The sequence below is a fragment of the Leguminivora glycinivorella genome, chromosome 14 (genome assembly GCF_023078275.1).
Source record: "Leguminivora glycinivorella isolate SPB_JAAS2020 chromosome 14, LegGlyc_1.1, whole genome shotgun sequence".
NCBI classification, from domain to species: Eukaryota; Metazoa; Arthropoda; class Insecta; order Lepidoptera; family Tortricidae; genus Leguminivora; species Leguminivora glycinivorella.
Window position 1 is genome coordinate 6,383,365 of NC_062984.1, and position 22,183 is coordinate 6,405,547.

General features: G+C 38.0%; 1 protein-coding gene and 1 non-coding gene across 2 annotated transcripts in view; one reads left to right on the forward strand and one right to left on the reverse strand.

Moving 5' to 3' along the window:
• Window positions 1-22,183, reverse strand: part of LOC125233504 — a 521,975-nt gene that overhangs the window by 439,474 nt on the left and 60,318 nt on the right. The gene's annotated exons all lie outside the window — the stretch shown is intronic.
• Trnas-aga lies at window positions 13,479-13,552 on the forward strand. The gene has a single exon. It is a non-coding gene; the product is annotated as a tRNA-Ser (tRNA).

Below are 22,183 nucleotides of genomic sequence, written 5' to 3' on the forward strand. Positions count from 1 at the left end.
GCATAAAGACTGTTTTTTTTTTTCTATTCCTTCTACTAAGAACAAAATGTCCCGAATGAGTCTTTGCAGTCGTGATTTATTGGGTTGGTAAGAAAGTAATGAGCGATCGATTGAATTCCACATAAAAATTTTGAGAGAGTTCTAGAATCTTCTATGGTCGAAAGTATATAAAGGGCGAGTCGCACATTTTCTCGTCAGTCATTTACTAGCTGTCGCCGAGCTAATATAAGGAAGAAAATGGACGAATTAAAAGTGCATGTAAGGCATTGCTTACTATATGAATTTCAGTCTGGCCATTCAGCCGCCGAAGCAGTGCGTAATATATGTCAGCGTGTTGCTCCTGAAGTTGTGTCTGAGGCCACGGCGAAACGATGGTTCCAGCGGTTTCGTAGTGGCGACTTTTCATTATCAGATCAACCTAAGTCTGGTCGACCGGTGAAGATTGATGTAGCCAAATTAAAAACCTTAATTGAAGGAGATCCGAGGCTAACGAGTCGTACTCTTGCTTCCAAGTTAAGCTGCTCTCATGTCACCATAGAAACACATTTACACGAGTTGGGAAAAAACTACAAATACAGTGTTTGGATACCGCACGAACTTGATAGAGATCAACTAAACCGCCGTGCCGATATCTGCAAACAACTTCTGTCTTTTCGCCGCACATTCAACTGGTTGGACCATCTTATCACTGGAGTTGGAAAATAGGTCTTATATATAAATCACACACGCAAACGTCAGTGGCTAGCTCCAAACGAAAAAGGAATAGAGGCACCAAAAACAGAGCCTCACCCGAAAAAAGTTATGCTGTCCGTTTGGTGGGATATTCATGGTATTATTCACTGGGAACTCCTACCAAGTGGAATGACTGTTACTGCATCAGTATTATATACTGTAATCAGCTTGAAAATTTAAACCAAAAAATCTGTCAGAATCGTCCACAGCATGCTAAAGTTTTTTTCTTACACGACAATGCTCGCCCACACATTGCAAAAGTGACTCGGCTAAAGCTATTGGAGCTAGGTTGGAAAGTGATACCTCATCCACCGTACTCTCCAGACTTGGCACCTACGGATTACGCATTGTTCAGATCGCTAAGCAATGCCTTGAATGAAAAAAAGTTCGATGATCAAGCCCATCTACGACAGTACATAGCTGAATTTTTTGAATCTAAACCTAAGAACTTCTTCGCCGATGCTATTCATTCTTTACCAGAACGATGGAGACAAGTAGTAGATAACGAAGGCCGTTATATTTCTGATAAATGATTAAAATAATAAATTAAATAAAAATTACAATATTGGTTATGATTCGCTCATTACTTTCTTACCAACCCAATAGAATATGTTACTAAACGTCACTGAAAATATTATTTCTGCTTTCTCCATGCAATTAACGTTAGTCGTTTGCTGACGTTTATGTTATTGAGTATCATATTCTAAAACATCAAAACATAAACGTATTCTAAGAACCCACGCAATTTGTTAGGTTTTCCTGTTTTTCGTCCATTGAAACGAAAATCATTATTGTTAGAAGTTTAATTTGAATATTCAGAGTTCTACATAGAATTTATATTAATATTACTTATACCTCACCGACAAAAATAAACTACTAAGCTGTTAAATGTATCAGAAAAGTAATAAAACTTGAACATTTTTAATTAAAATTTTCTCTCGCGGAAATTAAAATCTATCCTTATGAACGCTTTTCTTCTATCCTGTGTGTGTAGCCGAATGCACAAACGATCACGAAACGCTCACGATAATATCTCATTCGTAGATATCTATCTCTATCACTCCTGCGTATTGCCGCGACAGAGCCAACCTTTCTGCGGCGTTTCGATTTCGTTACGCGTCGCAGAAATGCCATTCGGCTGCGGGGCCTGAGTTGAATATTTTCTGTTATGAGCGGTGTCCATTTTAAAATTATTGATTAAATAACTTACCACGAATATAAAGGCTCGTTGTAAAATTATAAAAAAAATTAAACGTAGAATTAAAGGCTTTTCTGCTTTACTTGGTGTTGAAAATAAAAGTTATAATTTGTTCTATTTTAAACATCCGTAAAATAATATTAAAAATATTAAGAATCGTTACTTTATAGGTATCTAATATTGTGTGACAATACCTGCATAATTTTATTCCATCTTCTTATTCCTCGTTGCCTCAATGCTGAAGATCGCGACGACAAGTAGCGTGTCTCCATTGAACGCGGTCATAAGCCATGCGCTCATTATTGTTCCATAAACGTGTAACAAACAGTTATGAACAACATCTCAAAACAACAATCTCTGGTTGTGTCAATGCGATTTAGCTAGTTTATTTCATAGACAAATTGTATATTGGTTCTACCACATTATAAACTAAACCCCAAGACACGAGTATTATGTTGTCAAAGAAACCACGTCAAAACAGTCTGTGTTTTTCCTATTTGAACGGCATTCGGTCCCGACGCAGACGGGTCAAGCGAGTTCATCGCTCGCTCATTACTGCTGGTAATAGATCTAGACTGGTACTACTGAAAGCCTTTTTAGGCTCTAAGCTTGTCTTACAGGGCTACAAACCACGTTTTTGAGATTTTATTTAGCATTCAAAGTACTAGTAGTGACTTTGTTAATAAGGGTATTAACAAAGTATGAGAGACCAGGCCCGTGTGGTGACTGGTTAAGAATTTCACCACCCCCTTTCTTCCCGTGGGTGTCGTAGAGGTCGAGTGTGGGATATGGGTTAAATTGTGGCGTAGGCGAGAGGCTTTCACAGTTTCGTTTTCTTTCAACCCCTTTTTACCAAGAGTGGCACTGAAACTTGAGTAGTTCATGTGCTCTGCCTACCCCGTTATGGGATACAGGCGTGATTGTATGTACCTACATTTAGATAGACGAAATAAAATTTGTATTGGCGCCGAGCGTGTCACATTTTGTACTAACATTTTTACTTGTGAAAGCAAAAAAATGACGCGCGAAAGCTGCAATGTGTAAAGACGGATAACTGACCATTACTGCTGGCTAATTTTGTATAGAGCATCTAGACTAGTACTTACTGAAAGCCTCTAGGCTCTAAATTCGTCTTACAGGACTGCAAATTACGTTTCATCAGTGTATTCAAAGTATACACGGTGTAACTTTACAAGCCTAAAATGTCCGTGTCTGCAAGGAGCGGACCGGCTCGCAAATGTGAAAAAAAATCATAGCCAAAAGAACTATAGTGTGGTTCTAATTGTGCGAAAATGATTACAATTTAATCGCTGTCAGTACCTGATAAAGTATCAGATTAGGCGATTCGGGTAGTTGATTAATCTGATGCACCGTCGCGCGCTGTGTATCCATAACTTATAGAAAACAAGGAAAATGTTTGTTAAAATTAAAGACACATCGCACATTTATCATTGTCTCAGTTTCTTTATCAGCTATATGATCACCTGAAATATTGTCTGTTAAAAAAATACACCCTGATTAAATATTAGATAATTATGAGTATATCTAAGTTCAGGTCTCTGAATGTGTCTCAAGGAAGCGGAGCCAAATCCGGAAGTGTATTTAAGTTAACTAATAAAAATAAAGGAACCGTTTTGGTCAAATTAAAGACACACATTTATCATTGTTTTAGTAATTTCTCTATCAGCTATATGATCAGATGATCACGTTAAATATTGTCAGTTATAAAAATTACGCCCTGTATAAATAATAGATAATAATTATTAGTATCTATTTTAGATCTCTGAATGTGTCTCGAGGACCAAATTCAGAAGAGTATTTATAAAGAGCAGCCCTGTTCACGCATTTATTAAATTATATTCCCAGTATAGAGTATTACAGCCTTTCATTTTCAATCGTTTTCCTGCGGGATAATGATATTTACATATTTCGCAAATATAAATTTATTATTATCAAAAACCTCTGTTCAATTATAATTTAAGCCTGTCGACACGTGTAACAATTTCAGTTTGAGCTTATTAAGAGACCGTTAATTTTTTCTTTTTATATTTTTCGGACATTTTCCACTCTCGTAGATCCTATAGGTACTTTATAGATGACAGGACAATTCTACCTAAGAATCAATTTAAAAACACACACAGACAGACAGACAAACAGACTCACACATCAAACTTATAACACCCCGCCGTCGTCGTTTCGTCGTTTTTTTTTCAGTCTTAGGTATGCCATGGAGTGGAATTTCTTGCCGGCGGCTATATTTCCGAGCTCATATAACCCGGCAACCTTCAAATTAAGAGTGAACAGGCATCTTCTGGGTGAGCTCACTCCATCGTAGGCCGTCTTTGCCTCTTTGGCTAGTCTGTGGCCAAGAATAAGCCCATTTATAAAAAAAGGTATACACATTTTTATTGTGTTTTATTGCACAGGAAAACTTTCACTCATAACGTTTTATTTCCCGGCGTGTATGGAAGTTATTCGTGTGGTTTAGAGCGCCATAAACATGAGTAGATTGTCATGTCTTCATGACTGCTTTATGACGGAAACGAGGCAGTTACGATTTACTTTATAAATCGCTGACGTGTTGTATTGTCATACAAGGTCAGAGAATGTGTGTCTATTCAAAAGTTTACTTGATTCTTCTGTATTAAGTAAAAGTGTTAAATCAGTATTTTCATAGTTTGTCTTGGCTTTTGGCGACAACCATAGCTTACTTTGCAAAAGTAATTTAATTGTAGCTTTGCTGTGAGGCTAGAAAGGATTCTACGAAACAATACTTATGTATTTTATTCTTAGTATTCTAGGAATGGGAATTTTATTTTCCAATTAATATGTGTATAGAACGCATGATTGACTAAAATCGAAGAAAAATTAAAATTTTGAAAAAACCCCCGACCGCGACATAGTGGACCGATTTTCATGAAACATGGCTAAGAACACTCCCGACTAACTCAGCTTTCAGACAAAAAAAACTAAATCTAAATCGGTTCATCCGTTCGGGAGCTACGATGCCACAGACAGACACACACACAGACAGACAGACAGACAGACAGACAGACAGACAGACACGTCAAACTTATAACACCCCGTCGTTTTTGCGTCGGGGGTTAAAAAGAGAGCATAATGGAGTTTCATTAAGTCATATAATATTTACAATGTCACTTTGAACTTTGTCATCGCAAATACCCTACAGAATTATTTTACAAAAAAATGCTGGTCCGACCCAAGTAGTACAACTCGGCAAGAAAAAAATAGAAATTGGAACAACATTTTTTCATCGCAACACTTAATTGTTCTATGAGAAGTTCTCATAGGTACTTCAAAAGTGAGTTGCACATGACGGTGGCGCCCTAATCATAGGCTAGTTTCCTATACTTATAATAATATTTTATGCAACAGGCGTTTAAAGGAGGTCAAAAAAGACGAGTGGCGTGGGTAACAATTTGAGGCGACGCCGAAAATAGTTATTAACACGCCACAAGTATTTTTTGGCTCAGTTAAACACCGTTGCATACAATATTTTTTCTACGACCATGCACTTAATTTTTAATAGTTTTCTTGAATCACTTTCGTGAAATTCACACTGTTTCCTGTATTTTGACGCAAAGGTTTGCACTGTCAGGTCAGCTGCCCAAAGTCTTCCCGCACACGCGCGCAGTATCGTTATAACAGTGCGTTGCCATGGTTACAGAGCCAAACAATGCTTTTTCAGTTTTTTCGATACTGCGCGCATGCGCGGAAAGCCGGCAGACGCTGGCTTTGGGGAATAGATTTTTATGTAGGATTTTAAACATCTATGCACGACCCTGTAAATGAGGAATAACAGTTCGGGAGTAGAAAAAATATTTTATGCAGTGCACGAAATAAAGCACCACAATTAGATTAGATATAAAGTAAATGAATTGACCTCCTCAGTATTTCATAGTAATTCCATATTAGCAAATCGTTTTGACAGTTCTTAAAAAGAAGCTGATTTGACTAGTAGGAAACAAACCTTTTTGCCAGGCTGTAATAATTAATCTGCATGAACTGTGCCGATTTAAAATTAAAATGACCTTAAATCAGGACAAGTTTTCTTTGATTCAGAACTATTCTGATGCAAATTTTCTGTTTAATAAAATTAAAGTCGGCTCCTATCTTCCCGAAACCATTGCATCTCATGTATACAGAGTGGATTTATGTAAATGTCGTGGAAAAGTGGCGATCGGGGTCTGCTTTGCCGTCGCTGAGACGTTGAGTGGGAGGAAGTTTGAGATGACATCAAAGTATCTGTTATTATGTAAAGACGGAGTCCAAAACGTTGGAACCTTCCTCAAATTCAGGATGTGGAAATTTGAGGATTAGTAAATTATTGACTAACCGGGTAACCCGGCAACCTTCAAATCAAAAGTGAACAGGCATCTTCTGGGCGAGCTCACTCCATCACATTTCAGTCTGTGGTCGCGCGGCAAACGTGCTATATAAGATGTGCCTCGATCGAGGCAGTATGCTCGTTATGCTCGGGCGAGTTGCTTCGTCCGAAGTAGTCTACATTGGATACGGACATTTGCCGCGTGAGAATATTGCATCGCGACGTACCTCACTCTGTGTGGACCCAGTTAAAATGAAATGAAAATCCTACAGTCGGATAAAAGTGACAAACTCAAATCAGATTTGTTCAAACTGACCATGAGACCGGACCAATAATCGTGCAATAAAATCAGCGCGGACCGATCGGACCATGCAATGAGTCCGGTCGGTCCGGATGTAATAACCCTATCCGATCTGACTGAGTGTCCTTCAGCCGTCTTTCAAAAGCTGGCGAGGGGCGTTCCAATTTCAAAAATTTGGTTATGATTCGATAATTTTCTCAGTGAAGAGCTGGCTTAGCGGTAAGGGATTGCTACTTTCAGTCTGGGGTTGCGGAAAGCCCGGTTCGTACCAATTTTGAGTTTTTTGGAATTTTTTTACAATAAATAATAAGATTACACCTAAAGGTTTTTAACCGACTTCTAATTTTTTCTTTGTCAAAATATGATGACAATGACATTGAAAATAAGTAGTAACTTGTATTATATTTGTATTTATGGAAATTCTGGAAAATATTGGTTAAAACTCTCCTTAATTCGAATATCATCCTTCACCAACATGCATTACTCGAAGTTTTTTGTGTCTATACTTAATGTGGCTTATCTTATCTTATCTACATCTATGGGAGATCTTCCGAATCTAATGTCCAATAAATATCAAATCAAGTTAGAAATTCTAAAGTTCGAATGCAGGAAGGCCGAAGGAGGTCAACTAAAGTAATCTTATTGGAAGAGTTTCCTTGCAATCTCGTATATTTTGGATCTACTGTGCATACGAAGTTAATATACTGGCGAGGAAGTGCACTGTTTCGGGCCAGGTCTCTACGTCAGGGAAAGGTATCATTATAAGATATTGTGGAGGTTCATCAATATCCTACTCTAAATATTATGGCAGAATATTTATACTAATATTATAAATGGGAAGTGTGTGTGTGTATGTTTGTTTGTTTGTTCGTCTTTCACGGCAAAACGGAGCGATGAATTGACTGTTTTTTTTTTAAGGAGATAATTGAAGCTGGATAGTGACATAGGCTATTTTTTGTCTCTTTCTAACGCGAGCGAAGCCGTGGGCATAAAGCTAGTAGTATACAAGTGCATGCTCTGTACTCGTATCTTATATGTATGTTCTTGTGAATAAATCATTAATTCATTCACAACAAGGGGTACTGGCAGGTACACTTATCTAACTGATCTTTCACGATGTGCTCTCTGTGACCACCTCGACCCAAGTGAACGAGCCGGTCGTGTCTCTCTCCCGTCTTGCCTTCGTCCCCACCACTTATTGAGCCTACCGCCGTGTTGCCAGTAGTATAATATTATTTTACCAATTACCCGTGTATATTTAGGGTAATGTTGCCACACTTCAAATGTATTTTTTTGCTAACATAAGTGTAATTATAAAATAAATCATGAAATATGATATTATAAAATTATAATTTCATATTTTGCTTGAAAAGACGGATGGTACGATGATGGTGACTACGAATAATGTGTGGTCGATTAAGATACATAATTATGTGGTTTAAATTCAGAAAAATAAATAATAAATGTATTGTATGTAATGTTTTAAAAAACCTAATGAAATTCACTTAGTAAAAAACACAGAAAATTAGTAAAAGTAAAGTATGAGCACTAATTTATTATTTAATTAGAACTCAACTACATCAAGTAATTAACGCTCAAAACACTCTCAAAGTAATTACCAATTATAGAAAAAATATTCGAAACATTTCACCAATTTATTTTTTATTTTGCCTCATCTCTTATAACGAAGGTCGACGTGAACCGAGAGAAAAAGGTTCAACTTGACCCCAGGGTACGTAGCCAAATGCACAAACGCTTAATCTCGTTATCGTAGCTAGCTATCTCTATCGCTCTTCCGTATTGGCGCGACAGAGCCAGGCTGCGTTTAGATCGGCGTCTAGCGTCAACGATTCTCATTTTGGCTAGGCCGGCTGGATGAATGACCTTGGGGGGATAATTAAAACATTTTTTCAGCCCTACGTGCCACGCCACCCGTTATATCACCTCGGGGTGTTTTTAGGAAGATAAAGTACTCTAAGCGTGATAAGGATCCCCTTAGGGTTACGTTTTATCAATTATAATCAGCATATATACAGTCACTTACATGCCCAACGCGAATATATAAATATAATTATGCATTCAACGATAAAGAGTAGAAATTAAAAAGTAGCAACATTTTAGTGTGATCCCATTCATATCAATATGTGTGAGAAAACGGGACGACACTACGATATTGCCACTGTTTAATTTTACTCCATTTGGTCAGACTGTAAGTGAAAACGAGAGAACTTATTGTCCCGGAGCTGTAAGTTCACATTTTTGACACATTTGTTTTGAAGTATGTCGCGATGTGGCTAAGACGTATCGTTTGCCAAATCTAACGATTAATTTCGAATTGGTTGAATCGATTAGGCCCTATGTACAAGGAGGCGCTTAAACAAATATACGATTTCTATCAACTTACTGAAATGTCATTTCAATCGAAATGACAGACTGCCACAGCACTAGTTTAAAAATAAAAATGAATGATAAATGACATGATAATATCGTAAATTACTCACTAACGAAGATCCGCAAAAATGTAACATGTGCTAGATTATGTTTAAAGTAAGCGAAACATTGTTTTTAAGTAGGTACTTGATTTTTTTAAATATTATTACAGGATTTTATTTAAAAGTTCATCAGGTTGTGCGAGTTTGCGTATTGTGGACGCTGTCATGTGTCAAAAAGAGGTTCTTAGAAATCTGGGATAATAAAAATATTACACGTCATACCTATGCAAAGTGTACATTTCTTTCCTGTTAGAAAGGAGCAAAGTGGCACTTTTCTGTTCCCGTAATATTTTTGCAAGAAGTTTTAATCAATTTTAGAATATTCTGAAGGTTCTATAAGAAAAACGTGAAATGAAATGAAAACTAAAAAAAATGTAGGTACTTAGGGTAACGAATTCTTAATTTCATTACCTATGTATCACTATCGCTCGAAGACGGATGAGTGACAGTGACAGAGAAGTACAGTCGAAGAATTGGACGTTATAAATCAGATTGTAAGAAATCTCTTACTGCTTGTTATTTTGACATGGTTGTAAAGTGGCCTGGGATTCCAATTGGTTGACTATACACGTTAAACTTCCGTGAGACATAAAAAAATAATAATAATAATAAAAATGGTTTATTCATTAACTTCAGAACTTAACAATATACATGATGGTGTCTCTTTTTAAGTATACAAGATACCTGTGTCAAGAGACACCGCTCTTCCTTACTGGGTTGCTAACTAACGATAACAAACATAAGTTATTAAAAGTAAACAAGAAAATAACATTTTGATTTGAAAATTAAAAATTAATTAGTGTAACAATCTAACATTACAGAGATCATGCATAGTAATTAAAAGAAAGCACTAGGTTAGTTTCAAGAGCCACTCGGGAGTGAGCGCGCGCGTTTGTGTGTGTGTGTGTGTGTGTGTGTGTGTGTGTGTGTGTGTGTGTGTGTGTGTGTGTGTGTGTGTGTGTGTGTGTGTGTGTGTGTGTGTGTGTGTGTGTGTGTGTGTGTGTGTGTGTGTGTGTGTGTGTGTGTGTGTGTGTGTGTGTGTGTGTGTGTGTGTGTGTGTGTGTGTGTGTGTGTGTGTGTGTGTGTGTGTGTGTGTGTGTGTGTGTGTGTGTGTGTGTGTGTGTGTGTGTGTGTGTGTGTGTGTGTGTGTGTGTGTGTGTGTGTGTGTGTGTGTGTGTGTGTGTGTGTGTGTGTGTGTGTGTGTGTGTGTGTGTGTGTGTGTGTGTGCGCGCGAGTGTGTGTGCGTGTGAGCGAAAGAGTGCGTGAAGTATATGTTAACATGCAAGTAAAAATTGTATAAATAATAGGAGTTAGATGATTTTAACTAACAAGTCTTCTATCTCTGCATAGGTTTTAGTTTTAAGGCAGTTTAGTGTTTTATTTTTACATTCTTTATAAGAAAGGGGGTACAGGTCAGTGTCATTATCCAAATGATTATATAATTTAGCAGATAGAGCGATATACTGCCTCCTAGCAAAAGCAGACTTTGTTATTGGAGTGGGGATAACATTACGTTTCTTTTTCCTTGTGGACCAGGCCCCGTAGCCGAATGGCATTTCTCCGACGCCAAACGAAAGCGATACGTCGCTGGCTCTGTCGCGCCAATACGCAAGCGCGATAGAGATAGATATCTACTAGCGCTTCGTTTCGTGAGCGATTGTGCCATTCGGCTAGCCACCCTGGTTAACGTATCCACTTTACAATATTTAGTACTTTTGTGTCTTCGAAGAGTCACATTCCACACATACAGCGCGACGTAACGTTTGCGGAGTCTAGCCGTCGCGTGAACTCCTATACGCCTGAAGAGGGGCCTCCGAATTGGCCCGAAACATGTCGCAGCAATAGCGATATAATAACGTGAGTACAACCGTATTTCAATTAATTATTTGGTTGACTATACGTAAAGTACCTTAAGTACCTATTTTCGATTATCGTAAATGTAGGCACAGTATATTATATTGTCACTAGACAGTATATAAACATAAGTACTAAACTAAGTTGTACAAATTAGTTTAGCTACGCGTATAATCCTATTTAACCTTTCTAAAAATACTTTATTCATTTTAGACCATCTGGTCGGCTAATTTCTGAACAAAGTACACAAGACTAACTTTATCAAGTTACTTTTGTTTAGATAATGTTTAGCGGGTTAACTAAGTAAACTTTAAATTTGTGAGGTTCAAAGTCATCTATAGTAAAACCTACAGGTTGTAAATTTTATAACCGGCAATATTTTAACAGGTTGATTATAGCTGATAGATACATAAAATAGGTACAATATAAACTATATTTTAATTTTACCCAATATTCTACTGAATTTCCATAAATTATGGACACAAAACGCGCGGCGGTACAATAGAATCGATATAGTCATTATGTGCTAACTCTACATGCCTATAAATATTTATTACACATTAATAATTAATATGTAATAAATATTTGAATAAGAATTTAGAAAATTTGATCATGTTTTCCTTTCCTAGTCCTTAAAGAATGAAAAGAAAATTAGAAGTTTGATAAAAACCTTTAGCTGCAACACGATCTTCTTCTTTAACTCATTGGTACGAGCCGGGGTTCGAACCCGCGACCTCCGGATTGAAAGGCGCACGCTCTTACCGCTAGGCCACCATCGCTTTTTGAACATTTATAACTATGTTATAACACTTATAACAATAACAAAATGAGAGTTTTGGATGATTCACGGCTATTTTCATTACACTAAACTTTAATTGACCGTGATTACCGTGAAATCTGCGTCGAAATATCGGGAGCTCGACAAAAATCAAAAAGGTAATCACGGTCTATATCCCGGTCAATATAAGTGTTAAGAAAATACATGCAATACATATTTGTTTATTTAATAGATCAGACGATTGTATATTCAATATCAATTAATATCTGTCGCCACAACCACGTACGAAATGTAATTGAAACGCAAAGCCTATTAAACAACAACAATTAATAATCAGCGTACATTGTTATATACACTTGCCGTAATTGAATTACTTTATTATCTCGACGTGGCGTGCCCGCATGCGTTATCTACTCCAACTTTTTGTGCTAAATTAGTCTGGTCTGGGGCAGGAGTCGGTTACCCTTTGAAGACAAAACATTAGTTATAAAAATAGTCGAAACAAACTAGGTTCACAGCTATTTTGGCAGGATTATTTTTAACTTTACAATAATTTTATGACGTTTATTTTGCTGTCACGGCGACAGTACAATTTATCAGGCTGATCAACATCACCACAGTATAATAAAGAGTACTATCGTACAGCATGGCCACTCCCGCTCCCCGCTGAAAGTGCAGCCCACCCCCTCTCGGTTACCTCACAGTTACCGCCTGTCAAAAACCTGAACAGTCGATGTATCATATCTCACACATACAAGCATGGTACACGTTCACCTACACGAGCTTGGAATGTGTGCTAGGAACGCGCCTCTTTCATATATTTGATCACCAGTGTCCGAGATGTGACATCACTCAGCAGCGGCTAGACCAGATCTCAGATCACATGTAATTTGCGGCCGAAGTGGAGACTATCTAGCCTGAGGCTTTCTTATTTATACATACAATTGTATGTATTGTTGCCCGTGTGGTGACGGGTTAAGAAATTCACCACCCCTTTCTTCCCGTGGGTGTCGTAGAAGGCGACTGTGGGATATGGGTTAAATTGTGGCGTAGGCGAGAGGCTTGCAACCTGTCACTGCAATGTCACAGTTTCGTTTTCTTTCAACCCCTTATTTGCCAAGAGTGGCACTGAAACTTGTGCTCATGTGTTCTGCCTACCCCTTAATGGGATACAGGCGTGATTGTATATATATATGTATGTATGTACAATTGTATGAATGTTAATCGACTCTAAGCAAGCGTAGCTCGCGTAGCGTGTGTGTATTTTGGGGAACCACAATTTTACACAGACAAAAAGCCCAATAACTAGCGAGCCGCGTTTTGCCGACCGCTGACCTGTGCTAGGGGTGACTTGTGTGAATCTAACGAAAATGTATCGTGAAACGACTTTGAATGACTTCTAGATAACTAGAGGCCTATTGTTTGTTATCTTTATCGCTCAATCGTACGTCAACAACACTGCTGTAAATACAGACAGTGCCAAAATTATGTATACACAACACACCTTAATGTACAGGCAATAAAGTTATGTATGTTATTGGCTGTACAAGTGAAATAACTTACAATACGCTACGAAGGAACGATTGACCTCTTGTCTACGCAGCCGCCAGACATTTATAAAGTATGACCAAAGTATGTTACTGGTGAATTCTCAATACTACTTTAGACTCCGGTGCCGCTACGAGATATAATCGTATGTCGGAGGATGTCGCTATACGCCACGGTGTGTGTGCATAAAGGAAAAGGAGTGGAAAGATTTGCGAAGTCCGGCGATGGCTTCCGTAGCTCAATTGATTAAGAGCGGCCGCCTAGACTGCGGCTGACGCGGGTTCGAGTCCCACCGGAAGCGTAATTTTTTTTTTCCTTTAATATAAAAACTTACGACCAAAGAGTATCTTATACTACGTATCTATCTATCTATCTATAGCAGCCTTTAAAGCGCCCGTCTTCGGACATAGGCCTCCTCTCCATACCTCCACGCTTGTCGGTCATCCAGTTATCGCCAGCTAGTTGACAGATGCCATCTCTCCATCTAAGGGGCGGCTTGCCACTACGTATATTCAGATAAAATACTAACAAGTTTATTCGAGTACGCAGAGGCTAAGAATATACTTACCAGGAAGTTCTAGGACCGATTTGGCAGAACTTTGCCAAGTTACGAGGATATAATTGCGACTCAAACTCTCATCCAACTTTCAGAGCACTCAGTACTTTCCTAATGCCAAAATATATTTTTACGGAGTAATTTTCTTTCCATGTATTTTGCAGTCTTTGAGGGTTGACTTTTCTAGGTTCTTGGAAAACCTAAAGGGCGATAAGATTTTAGTATTTAGGTTCGTGTCGATCTAAACTGAGATGAAAGACAATAAAGTTTGGATTGACGGATGAGCGGCCAGAGTCTCATCTGTGGAGCTAAAGGGCAATCAAATTTATCGGCTACATGAAAAATATGAAATATTCGACGAAACAATGAGATGGAGTCGATATTTATACACCGCGCTTTTTTTATTTTCCGTAAAAATAGACACATCGTTAGGTTCATTATCAGGGTGGCTAGCCGAATGGCACAATCGCTCACGAAACGCTCACGAAACGAAGCGCTAGTAGATATCTATCTCTATCGCGCTTGCGTATTGGCGCGACAGAGCCAGCGGTGTATCGCTTTCGTTTGGCGTCGAAGAAATGCCATTCGGCTACGGGGCCAGGAACCATATACTGTATATCACTTTTAGTTAAATTCCCAAAAAAAATTTTTTCATCGTTTTCATACATAATAAATGAATTTATTAGTGTGAGAGACCCTTAGGACCCATACAACCATTTCAGTCGCAAAATCTTCAAATCAGTAACTAACTGTCAAATGTGACATAACGCGTGGTAACGTCGTGCAAACAATGCGACCGTATTGATACAATAACAAAATGTAGTCGTCGTGTGCACTCGTTACGGTAACAAAATGTGTACGAATTTGTGGCTGTCAATGTCACTGTCAGAATGACTTTTAACGACACTTTATTAGTCGACGTTTGCACACATAACGGTAACAACATGTGGACGAATTTGTGGCTGTCATTGTCACTGTCAGAACGGTTTCTGACAGTGACATTGACAGAATTTGTACACACATGTGTAGGTCTGATTACCGAACTGCTCCTAAACCACTGTATCCGCAAATGACAATCTGAAATACGAAGGTTTCTCAAACTGTCTTGTGAAGTTGTGGACTGGTTGCTTTGAATCATTTAAATATGAGCGAATTAAATAATAATAAACGACGACGACCATTTCAGCACTCTTCGACATTTTATAGAAATGTGGGAAAGTTAAGAAAAGTGCAGAATGATAATACAAATAGATAAGCACTTTATAGTTACTTAATGTATTAAATATATAATTTTTAATTCTTATTGATAAAAATGAAGTGTAGTGTTGCTTTACACAATAAAAGTAGGAATCAAATGAAATAGAGTATTTACTGTGATATTAATAGAATTTCTGTTGCGCAATGATAGTTTTTTCAGTACAGATGCTGCTTTTTTTAACGCAGTAGTGCGAGCAAATCAAGCAATGATTCTTTTCTTGTCTGGTCGAAACTCTTAGCTTAGATTTAGGTACTGAAAATCATCGTACGATACACGTGCGAAAAGGACATTCACAACTCGTGTCGATTTAAAACACTCCCTTCGTTCGTGTATTAATTTATCGCTACTCGTATCGATTTTCCTCTTTTCCGCACTCGTATCTACAAGTATTTTGTTTGGGTTACAAAAAAAACACATTATTTATTCTACTACGTTTTATTTATGTCTCTTTAACATTACAAATTTGTAGACACTTATCTATACAAAAATCTTGACAAAAGAAGTACAGATCGCTGAAATTAATGTTGATAGTAATATTAATGACGACTACTTCAACAAGTGTCAATTATGAAATGCCGCAAAATACTAGTTGCTCTATAGAAGACCATAATAATATGATCCCCGATCCTTTACAACCCAGCAGCTCGGTACGCACGTTACAATTTTTTTTAATCTTCTTTAGTGAGGGCAACTGAGTACGACGGCATATTTAATTGTTTATAAAGTTTGAGGATACCTGGAAAAAATTAATACAAGAAGCCATTTTGCTTTCGGTCACGCGTGTACGCTGCGACCATTTTGCGACCGTTTGTCGACCGTTTGGTGACCGTTTGGCGACTGTTTTTTACATGGAATATTACCGTCTTAATCCATATTTTAACAACTTTATTGGTTTTCTAGGCATTATTTTTATTATTTCAGGATAGTATATGCACCGGAGCACTAAAACTTCACCAATCAATATACATAACACGCAAACACCGAGTAGTCAATAATATTATTACTGGTTAAACTGAGGTAAATTGATGGCGCGTTGATAAATTTAGACTTATTTTATGAAATCACTCGAGCAATTTAATTGGCCATGGTAATTAGCCCACATTATATTACAGATGCAAACAATAATTATCTTTAACAAATTCTTACGCCATTACATTTTAATGTCAAATGATTTTATTTCTTTTTTACTTTGACGTCTCTGACAGTCGCCATTTGAAAAGAATGAAATGAACGAATGATTTTGGGAAAGTAGTCGCCAAACGGTAACAATGTGTGCACGCGTAGTGCACACTTCTGTCACTTCTGTGACCATTTGTGCCTGTTACCAATCGTCCCCATTTGGGTCGCCGCGACTAAACGTCGACCGTACTGCGACTAAGCATTGAGACCCGAAGACCTGTGTGTACACAAAATAGGAGGATTTGCGTAGGAACGGCGACCGATTATGGTTATATGGGTAATTTTATGAACCATAAGAAACGTATACCATACTATTACAAGAGCAGAATTATGACACGACATCAAAAACGGAATACTGTCCCAGAGCCACCGTTAGGTACGACGACGAGCGAAGCGAGGAGGACTTTTAGGTATCTTGCATCCCTAACACATCCGACTCGCTACGAAAAAGCAAATTGCAAGTTTATGCCGCCTAAATATTATGCACAAATATTATATGCGAAAGTACTATTCGACTAGAAGACGTTAAGACGTTATGCTCATCAACATTATGACAACATACGATTCGGTTTTATAAAAATCTGCAAAATGATTCATGCCAAACGTGACTTCTGCCAAGAACTATTATACGAATCAAATATAATATGCGAAAAAAGTGTCCGCAAGACAAAAGTGAACCAACGTAGATAATGTAGAAATACAAAGACAATGTACAAATATACAAAATTGTTGAGAACTCGTATCCTTTTGTCTTAATTTGTATGCACGCCTGTCCGTGCGAGAATTAAACTTTTTCTCCGTGAAATCCCCAGAGTAAAAAAGTTTCACAACTCTTACCACCTGCCACAAGCCGATTCAGGTCAGAGCCTAGATAGATAGAAACGGGGTACAACCCGGTTCACTCGGAACCCCACAACCTCCACACCTTGCTATGGAATTACGGCTAAGTTTCTTAGCTTTAAAAGCGTTAGACAGTTTTTTATGGCAGATACAAAAGAGCTTATCGACTTTGAATAGCTGCCGGCGTAGCCGACAGAAATGCAGTCTGGCTCTGTCGCTCCAATACACAAGGGCGATAGAGAATTAGAGATAGGTAGCTACGAAACAGCTAGCTATTTTCGTGAGCGTTTGTGCATTTGGCTACGTAACCTGGTAGTTGTGCCTTTTATAAAGTTGACTCTCTGCGTCGTCGTGGCCAAGTCGGGCGCAAGTCTGCTCGCGACACTAATCTCAAGAGAAATAATTGAAAAACCGCAAGAAATCTAGTTAACGGTGAAGCGATTGCAGCTAGGTACGGCTAGAAATGGAAAAACTTGTGCAAATATTGTTTTCCGATGGAAATCCAATATCAGAATGGCAATAAAACCTGTTCAGTGGACACCAAACCTAATATGTATCCTGTGACCAAACGTATATCGTCACTACTTTTAAAAAAAAACGTGTATCTTCGTCTGTCAATGAAAACAAAATTGTAGTAAGTATGTATAGAATGCATATAGACTTACTGCGTTTTCAAAGTTCAAAGTTCAAAGTTTTTATTGTATATAAGAATCAGGTTACATTGCAGGTCGAAATATACAATTATACTTTCAGTTACACTGAGACTTTACCTTTTCAGGCATATATACATTTATATCTAAACTTACATATAAACATTATTATGTGTAACTTAAATAATCATTGACTGAATAAAAACATCTTTCGATAAGCCACAGTTTTACTTTTGATTTAAATAATTTTATATTCATGTGTTTGAAGCGATCAGGTAACTTGTTGTAAATTGTGATACACATGATATAGGAGTTTTTTGCGGTGAGTGACAAGTTTAACTTTGAGGAGCAGCGTGAGATACGAGATTTTTTCAAAATAGTCACGATATACATACATATTTGTCACTTCAAATTGACATCGCTCAATTTCATTGGTCGTTCAAGACATATGCTTACAGAATTCAGATAACTACTAGCTAACAGGAAAAGACAGATTTTTGACCAAACATGGTTATACACCACATTTTTCCCAATAGTAAATGAAATTTTTCAGTGGAGTCTACCTAACATAATTCAAAAAATTGTTTTGTTTAAAAACTCTTTTGGTTAAGATTAAACGGTTCCAAAATATTTTTCCTTCAGCAGGATCATTTAAAATATTAAATATTATTTAGCTTCATAGTTTAGGGTTAAACGAATTTTCGTGATTTCTGGCTATGTTAGGATTATACCGTACATTATTTATTTTTCTAAAGGAAAAATGTTTTTTTTTACACGTCCGGCAGGACTCGAACCTGCGACTCACTGGATTGTCGATCCAAGCGCTCTGACCAACTGAGCAATCGCAATCCAGTAGTCACAGGTTCGAGTCCTAGAGGTGAGAATTTTTCCTTTAATAAAATCGCCTTATCCTAAATATAATTCACGCCATGGGGTATCTCAAACCTAAACCCGTAAAAACGACATTGATTTACAATGCCCTAAACCCAACAGACATCTGATAAACCCATTCTTCAGGGCTCCATAAATTTATGCCTATCTTTCGACCTAGGCGACATTTGCGATGCCATCGCTCAATTTGAATTTTAGATGCTTTTTAGTGCCAGTGGTAACTTTGGTGACATTTGCATGGGTAGAGACACGTAAAGAGCCAATTCTAGTAGGTATATATAGACGGTCAACCAAATCTACGGCACTAAATAACCTAACCACAAAATTTAAATTTTGAAAAAAATGCCGACATAGTGGACCGATTTAATCAAACATGGCTAAGAACACTCCCTTCAAAAGGTGTTTTATTATTTATGCGCTTTTTAGGAAAAAGTGTATCATCCAAATACTTTTGGATTTTACTCTGTAGTATAGAACTGTTGATTTTTATTTATATGGGTTTTTTCATAGACTTTACTTCAACTAGTTTGTCATTAATACTTATCTTGTTAGGTATCTGTTTTATACGTAAAAATCATCTGATCCATATTATCTGACCTAGGTATTATCGATCTACTTAGAGCGAATTTTGGACGTAACTATCTAAAAGTTCAAAACGAGCCGAAGTTGCGAAAACGGATACAAATCTAAATTTATTAATAACTAGCTTTTACCCGCGGCTTCGCCCGCGTAATAAAAGTATTCTTATTAAAACGTTTACAAAAAATAAGATTTTCATTTGGATCCGTAGGTTTCTTTGTTGGTACATCTGTCCGCGATTATTTCGATTAAGGTAAAGCGGGGCAATTCTCGACTGGGGGGCCATTGTAACTGATCTATTTGCTGTACGGTCAGCCAAGAACCTTACACTGCTTTTTGGCTGACTGTACCTTACACATACTACTATTGTTTTAAAAGAAATTCTTGCAATGATTGTAGAATTGTTACACAGCGACCACAGTAGGTACGAATATGTATGAATTTACCTATATAAATATTTATACTGGGGAAACTTCATACAACCCACATAGCCAGTATCTCGACGCTATGGTCGGTAGGGTAAAAAGTTCTTCCTTGCATTATCGCTTACATTTTTTTCCATTTTGCTTATACTTATTGCAAACGTAAACATATAAAAGGCAAGCAAACAACGATCTTCTTACAGCACATTGAATATAATAGTTATCACGGATGCAGGATACTCGCCGATGCCTACTTACTAATCCCTTCCCACTGAGCCACCTGCATTTTACACTGCCTAGATATCGATTGCCGACCGATTATTCCGACCCCAATCCCTATTGTTATCCCCGTCCCTATCTCTATCCTTGTCCTCGTCCCCGTCCCCGTCCCGTCCTTGTCCCCGTCCCTCCCCTATCCCTATCACCGTCCCTGTCCCCGTCCCCTATTCCTATTTCTATCCCTATCCCTATCTATACCTATCCCTATCCCTATCCCGATCCCTATCCCTATCCCTATCCCTATCCCCGTCCCTCCCCTATTCCTATTTCTATCCCTATCCATATCCCTATCCCCGTCCCTCCGCTATCCCTATCCCCGTCTCCGTCCCCTATTCCTATCCCTATTTCTATCCCTATCCCTATCTATACTTATCCCTATCCCTATCCCTATCCCTATCCCCGTCCCTCCCCTATCCCTATCCCCGTCCCCTATTCCTATTTCTATCCATATCCATAGGGGAGAAGGTATTTCCCTTCCGCCTCGTTAGATTTAAAAAACGTTGTATTTATCGTGATCAGCGACCCGATAAACCATAAAAACGATACCCATATTGATTTTTTGACTTTATCACCCCCTTTTCACCCTTTTAGGGATTAAATTTTCAAAAAACCTGAAAAACGTATTCAGTCATATGTCTTAAGGAATCTTCCTGTGAAGTTTCGAATAAAATAGTCAAACTAATCTTGTTTCCCCATACAAACTTTGAACCCCCATTTGACCCCCTTAGGAGGTGAATTTTGGAAAATCGTTTCTTAGTGCTCCTCTACACTACATAAGGAACCTACGTGCCAAATTTGAAATCTCTAGGACCAGCGGTTTCGGCTGTGCGTTGATATGTCAGTCAGTCAGTCAGTCAGTCAGTCAGTCAGTCAGTCAGTCAGTCAGTCAGCTTCTTCTTTTATATATTTAGATTTAGGAATTCTCAAAGCTTTCAAATCTTCCGGGAAATTAATTTAACTCTCGCGAATGGCTCCAAAACAATTAAACCAACAGACTCTTCAATTAAATGCATCAATACTGGACGGCGCTCTTCAGTTGTGACATTTCAATCAATCAATCAATCAATCAATCAATTATTTATTCGTGATAACTACAAAATACACAAGTAAGAAAACAGAAACAGCAAATAAAAGAAATTAAACATATAAGTTACCACGAAATGGTCCCGACTCAGCATAAAATGCTAACCCAAGGGTCAGCACTGGTCTTCCGTCGGGACCATTTTGTTGGTCACGAACGCAGCTGTACGACGCGGACCCGTGACATAGTGATTGACAATGGAAATACACATAACCGTGCAAACCATCGGTCGACGGACGCGGACGTGGCCCCGAGCGCACGGACGTCCGATCGAAATTAGGGCTCCCGGTCGCGTCCGTGTTTCGTGTACCCGTTGCCGGGTATCCGTTCCCGTGTTACACGAATCCGGATTTCTGGCCCGTTTGGAACGGGTAATTAGGGACCGTGTAATTAAGGTCCGGGTACCCGTGTAGTCCGTGTGTCCGGATCGACGGACTCTAAAAACCCGCGGGTCCGATCCGTTCTCGACGCATAGTGATGCTTGATGATCGTTCGCGTTCTTGGTTCAAGCGAATATGAAAATCAGTTTAAAGAACCATAAATGATAAAACCTTAATAACTAAAACGAGAAAGGGACAACGGAGCAATTGTGACTGGGGGACAAATTTTAACTACTCGATTTTTTCCATGTTTTACATTTTAGGTATTATTATATAGGGCACGCATTTTCAGTGGCCTAAATTATTATGATGTCAGAAAGCATGAAACTTGGTATGCACATAGCTTTGACGTTCATAAGAATAAATAGAAGGAGAAACACGCCGAGGAGTCAATCTCTTCCCCCTACTATTATATCCCATTTTTAGCGTTTTAAAATTTTCACGAAAACTATTAATTAAAGGTTTTGATAAGTACCATGAAATTCTCTACAATATTTCCATTTTAAGTATATTACTAACAGTCGGTAGTGCTGCCCCTACTCATCCCACTAGTAGTTAAATACAAATATTATGCGGGGGACTTAAGCATAATTTGAAAATGATGAGTAAATTTTCTACAATACTGTCTTTTAAGGTATATACCTTAAAATACAATATATAATATTATACAATATATAATATTATTATAGAGAATATACTTTTCCTAAATATCGTGATTATAGCTTTCACGGTTTTCATGACAATATAAAAAAAAACTGAAGATAATGATATAAAAATGAGGGAAAGAGGGGAAAAAGGGGAGGGGTTTGTAAGTTAT